A 6,226-nucleotide genomic window follows, 5' to 3' on the forward strand; every position below is an offset into this window, starting at 1 on the left:
AAATGGTGAATACAGTAAAAATAATACAACATCTTCCCTGTATCACACAAAACATTAAGCTAAAGACTGCAGCTACTGATTTTTTAGCTAAAATGACAGGTGACAATATTTTTCGAGCAAGCAATGCAGTCAGCGGTATATCAATGGTTGGAGCATCTTTAAATTTGTGCCTGAATACTGAAAACATGCATCTTCTGGAACAGTTTAATGGGAAAAAGTTAAATAACAATGTTGTCAAAGCTTTTAACAGAGCTCAAATAGGAAAGACTATATACACTTCTAAAAAGTATGCAAAAGCGAAACGAAGAAACAATAGTACAGTGCTATTTCATGATGGGAGGCAGATCAAATATGGGCAAATTGAAATATTGTTCTCATACAAAGAAACCAATGAATGTGAAAATGAGAAGCATCTTGCATTTGTAAATGAATTTGCAGTAACGGGCATAAACCTTCTACAGGACATTCACACTGGTGGGACATGTTTTCATGTTGTCAGTTTATTGGAGATGCCTGTAAAGAAAACTGTTGTTGCACTTGAATATATTTTGGGCAAGTTAATATTTATTGATTTGTCATCAATGCCCGGTATTGTGTTTGCAGTGCATTTTCCTAATAAACTTGAAAGAGATCTTTAAGTTACATATTTTTACTTGTCTTTCTTAAGTGTAATTTCTATTTTTCATTATAAAGGTATTTATCCATATTCATATTGATAACAAAGAGTAAATGAGATAAAACTAGCCTGAAAAGAGACTAGTTTAAGTTTACAAGGAAGTATCCCCATTAGACAAAGGTGAGAAATAAATGTGGAGWCAAATTTGAGAAACTTTTTAGAGAAAAGTGAGATTTCTATTAAGACTTCACAGGAGTCTAATTTGAGATTCTTTTCCTTATTGCTCAGGAGAAACAAATGAGAAAAAGGAGAAATTAGCGATAGACTCCTGTTTATCTTACACAAAGCTCAGAATTGTCTAGGAGATTGAAATGAAATGTTTGTGAGATCTCTTTTAGGAATATCTTTTCCTCTGGGATGTCTGTTCTGCTGCCCTGCTACTAGCATACTAGCATAAACACAAACGTGATGTCTGAATAATCTTAAAGAAAAGCAGTTCCCTAAAATGCCAAAAGATGACAGCACTGTTCCATGTAAAACAAGAAAATCACAGTTCAAATGCCAGAAGGGAAGGATACTCTGATAAAGCTTCACTTCAGGTTAGCAGAAAATAAACATTTCTGCTGCTGGGAAAGAGCAAAATGTCTTAACATTAAATGTGAATTCTCCCAAACAGTCAGAATTTATAAAAAAATCATCTCACACAAACTCTTCCATCTCAGTTTCACTTGACACAAAGGTATTTGAGCAGTTGTAATATTTCATTCCTGCACCCTGCTCCCCGTCTAGTTGTCTGGGAGCTACTGTCGTCTTTGTCCATGTCTCCAATCCTGAGATGTGCTCTTCATGGAGCCCAGGGAGGGGAAGAAGAACAACAAAGCCAAGAGAGCTCCAAGCTACAGCCCTCTCTCTGGACACCTCCCGAACCTCAGGTCACCAAGTCTCAGACAGCCTCCTACTCAGGGTAATTGCCATCAGACTGAGGAAGAGAAGGAGGTAATTTGCCCAGTGTCTTGTGTAATCAACATTTACAGAATAGCTGGAAGGAGGCATGAGTATTTCTTGTGTGTTATGCTTTCATATTCAGATGCAGCTTATGTGAGTGGCATTTTGCGTGTGCATGTGATATCACTAAGAGTGGGTACAGTTTTGGGGTTTTTGCCTGTAAATGAAACTCCTCCTCTTGGGGCCAATATGCTTACTTCTGATAAAATTTGAAGGGAATGAAAACACCCAAAATGGATTAAATTTTTTAACAAGATAGAACTCAAACACCAACCATCACTGATGTCCTCCATCATGGATGAACAGACAGACAGAGAACATTTGTAAGTCTTGGGCAAAGTGGGACAATAATTTTTTATTTATTTACAGTAGTTATAAATCTTTTATCAAAATATTTATTGTTTAACATAAATCTAAGCAGCATAAAATATGGCTAAATATTAGGCCTATATTTTGGATGTAACCTGTTCAGATAAGAGAGAACACAAGAAGGTGTTCAGCTAAAGAGCTAGAAAATCAGTTGTAGACTGCTAGAAAATCAGTTGTAGACTGCAGCTTTTACAAAATATGAGATTATTAATCTCATATTTTTATCTCATCTCATTAATCCAGGTAGAAAAAAAATCAAAAAGAAAAAATAAATAGGTCCTCTGGATGGGTTCTTCTTTAGTGAAACGTTTCATCTCTCCTCCAAGAGACTTCTTCAGTCTGATGGGTTTCAGTTGAAACTCAGCCTTATAAGCCCTGCCTCCACCTGGACAAACAGGTTAGTCACATGCAAAATAGGGCCATTGACTAACAATAGGCTTGATTGGCTCTGTTGTTCATAGAGGGTCATGTGCCCCATCACCTGACCATGTTATCATGTTCTGTGAATGTAGGGAATGCAAGTGGGGGTGTTTAACATCCCCTTGTTTTTGTCCCTCTTTCTCTCTTTGTGTTGGTACCATTGGGGCCCTGATTCACACCTTTTGCTTACAGGGGGCTGAGTCATACTTGCAATTACTGCATTGTAGGCGGAAGACAAATGGACGCGCAGGCCTCCACCTCTGTTTAATGGTGGACATTTTTTCTTCACAAAGATGGCTTCCTTTACTCCTCTCTCAAACCAGCGTTCCTCTCTATCAAGGATGAGAATAGGTATCCCAAACACCAGTCAGATTCTGGCAGAAAAAAGTGCAGTCTTGGAAAAAACACAAAAGTTCACCAGGTTTAGCTAGATCCTATAAAAAAAACTATTCTATGTATATCTAGGCTGTAAAAACAGAAATGAAGTTTAGAGTTTCATCTTTATACAGATTTTTGAATTACTTTAATATGTTGAGAAATGCACCCTCAGCAACAAAATAAAAACAGTGAGTAAATCGGTTTGTTTGCTAGCTTTGTAGAATTTATCTGATTTTCAGCGCTGCTCTCCAGCATGAAAAAAACTCACTGATTTTTGCAACTGTGCCGTCTGAGAGAGGTGCGTTCAATAAAAATGTATTTTATAGAAATGAATAGAGGAGATTCTAAGCTTTCTGTACATATAAAACACTTTGTATATATGNTGTCGTGTCTGCTACTAGCTAAAACAAAATGGCGCTACACCTTTGGCTAAGCTGGCAGTATGGTCGCTCAGCTGTCGACCAGTCGACGTGCAGTCACGTGATTGTTCGGGGTTTGTTTTCGCACTTAACTTTCATAGTTCCCCCAAGAAACCCAGAGCCCAGCTGCTGGGAAAGCCTTCCTGCTCCAGCATAAGTCACTGCATGGGATTCCTTCCCCGGGGAGTGCAATGCCGAAAAAAAATGTCAGCGGCTCTTCACTCGACATTTATCCACAAACTGGTCCCGGATTAAGCTCCAAAGTTTTTATCAGTCAGATTCCACCATGAAAAATGTCTGTTTTATCTCCTTTTATGAGTTTTTGGCCATTGACTCTCTTTAAATCACTGCTTCCTGGTCAACAGTCGGCTCTGGAAGCGATAGATTTTTTTCTTTTTTTTTCTTCTTTTTTTGAAGCGAGTGGCTGAAGCAAATGGAGCATAAGAGCCCCCTGGTGGCTGAAGAAAAAAATCCACGTATAAGCCGCACCGGACTATAGGCCGCATGGTTCAAAGTTCAGGAAAAAAGTCGTGGCTTATAGTCCGAAAAATACGGTACATTACACAATGCTAATCTGCAGCTACGGTGTTATGTTATCTTGATAGCTATTTATAACTTATCGACAAAGTGTAACATAATTTACATGTAATGTTATGACAAAAGGAGCACTTGTGTAGATAAAGTATGGGCAAGACATGATAGTTAAAAATATATTGTTGATGGTTTGTTCTTACCTGTGACCAGGCATGAAAATAAGCTGGTACCGTCCGGTACTGCATACCACTAAAAGATTCTGCACCGGTATGCAGTACCGAGAAGCGTGGGGAGCAGCTGTCAACTATAAAGCTGTCATTCAGAACCAGATCACAGCTGCACTTTCTGTCAGAATAAACCTGTTAGCAGGAGGCAGTATAAAACACAATTAATCTGTTTATAATAGTTTTTCTCATCCCAAATTTTTCCTGAACTGTCCCTGCCAGCTCCTCTTCCCTCGGAGCTCAAGGCTTTCATGAACCACCGATTCATAATGGCAAAATTAATTTGCCTCACAAAATAGTTCCTCCTGATAAGCTCAGATCATGACAGTTTTTTTTACCGTCAGTCATAATGATGGACAGCAAAAAAAGTCAAGCACAATCTCTGTCCGCTCCACCAATATTTATGCTCATGAGCTGCTATTGTAAACGACCGACCGTCAAAACTTTCACTGCTTTCTTCAGAGGTGGATTAGCCTACCGAGGATTTCCCGGCATGCCAATATGTTCTTTACCGCATAGCAGTCAGCTGATCTGCTCGCGGGGTCGCGGGTGGACAGGGTGACGGGGGAAAAAAATAATCTCTGTGGCACTTTGTGTATCTGATCACAAATCTGATTCAAATCTTGTCTCTCCTAGAACAACACAATCTAAATCTCTATCTCTGGCATAACATGCGCAGTGCTGCGGCTCAAGATTTCATTCCTCAGTAGAACAAAACCTGTCAATCAACAGGGGTGCTGCAAGTAAGGGTGGCCAGGAGGGGCAATGCTCCCACCCTTAGAAAAATAGTGGCCCTACCAGTTTTATCCTCTTGGGTTCCAAGCTTTTGTTCTACTGAGGGTGTTAAAAATATAAATATAAATTAAATATGAATATAATTTTTATATAAGATAAAAAATGTTTTTGAAAATTTTTGAAAATGCCCAGTCACTAGGGGCACTAGGACCTAGCGGACACATGCATGAGCTGCTCAGCTGCTGAGCTCTCAATGTGCTGGTAAGCTTGGTTCTCAGGTAAATTACTATATAATTTAATACGTTTAAGGGATTTATAATTTACAACATCATACCTGTTATTAATTGACTTTTCATTATAACAAACTGGACGGAGAAAATGTGGAGAGTCTGGAGATTTTCATTGACGAGTATTTTGAAAAAAATAGTCATGGGCAAACCCAAGCATATCTCCGGCAGTGCAGCTAGCATGACAGTTAGCACGCCTACATCAAAGAGGAATCGCTCGGCAAGCTCAGACGATATTTCAAATATTCCTCCAGAAACGACAGGCTTTAAGGACATTCTGGAGTCTATCAATCAAAAGCTAAGCAGTTTAGATAGCCGGTTAGCTTTAGTGGAGGTACTGCATAAGGAATTACAGGCCCTGAAGGTATCACTGGAGTGTAGCCAGGAGCAAGTAGCTCTGCTAGTTAGCGAGAACACCGAGTTGAAAGGAAAATTGTCTCAACTCACTGAGGGGATGTCACAGCTGTCTGGAGATAATAAAAAGATGAAGGAAACCATTTTAGACATGCAGGCCAGAAGCATGAGGGACAACCTTGTATTCTCCGGCATCCCCGAGAAAGCTAATGAGGACCCAGAGGCTACCGTCCGGAGCTTCATTCAGAACCAGCTGAAACTCTCCAGTGAGACGGTAAATAACATCACCTTTGACCGTGTGCATCGGATGGGAGGTAAGAGACAAGGCAGCAAACGACCACGGGCTATTGTTGCAAAATTTGAGCATTTTAAACAGAAGGAACAGGTTATTAGCTGTGGGAGGGAGCTACGTGGTACTAGTTTTAGTGTTAACCATCAGTTCCCTAAAGTATACCTCGATAGCCGTCGTGTTTTGTTTCCCATCAGAAAAAAGCATCTAGCTGAAGGCTGCGGAGCAACGATATCTATAGATAAACTGTATATTAATGGCCAGTTGTTTAGAGACCCTGAGATCACTCCTTGGCTCTATTAGATCTAACGTCAAGGTTAGTGATTGTTATAATTATTACTACATTTAATCACCAGTTATAATGTTAACTGAGCACAGTTGGTCGGTGGGTACACACTTGGTGAGCACGGTGCCTACTTTGTATTGTTGTTGGTGGGGGGGGGGTCTTTTTTCTGTTCTTTTTTCTGTTTTATTCTGTTCTTTTTGTTTTTTTTTCATCCATTTACTATCACATTATTTTCTTTTATTTGTTTATTTCAAACACAACAAATACCTGTACACAGGCGCACAAACCCACACATGCTCATATTCCATGC

The sequence above is a fragment of the Austrofundulus limnaeus genome, unplaced genomic scaffold (assembly GCF_001266775.1).
Source record: "Austrofundulus limnaeus strain Quisiro unplaced genomic scaffold, Austrofundulus_limnaeus-1.0 Scaffold789, whole genome shotgun sequence".
NCBI classification, from domain to species: Eukaryota; Metazoa; Chordata; class Actinopteri; order Cyprinodontiformes; family Rivulidae; genus Austrofundulus; species Austrofundulus limnaeus.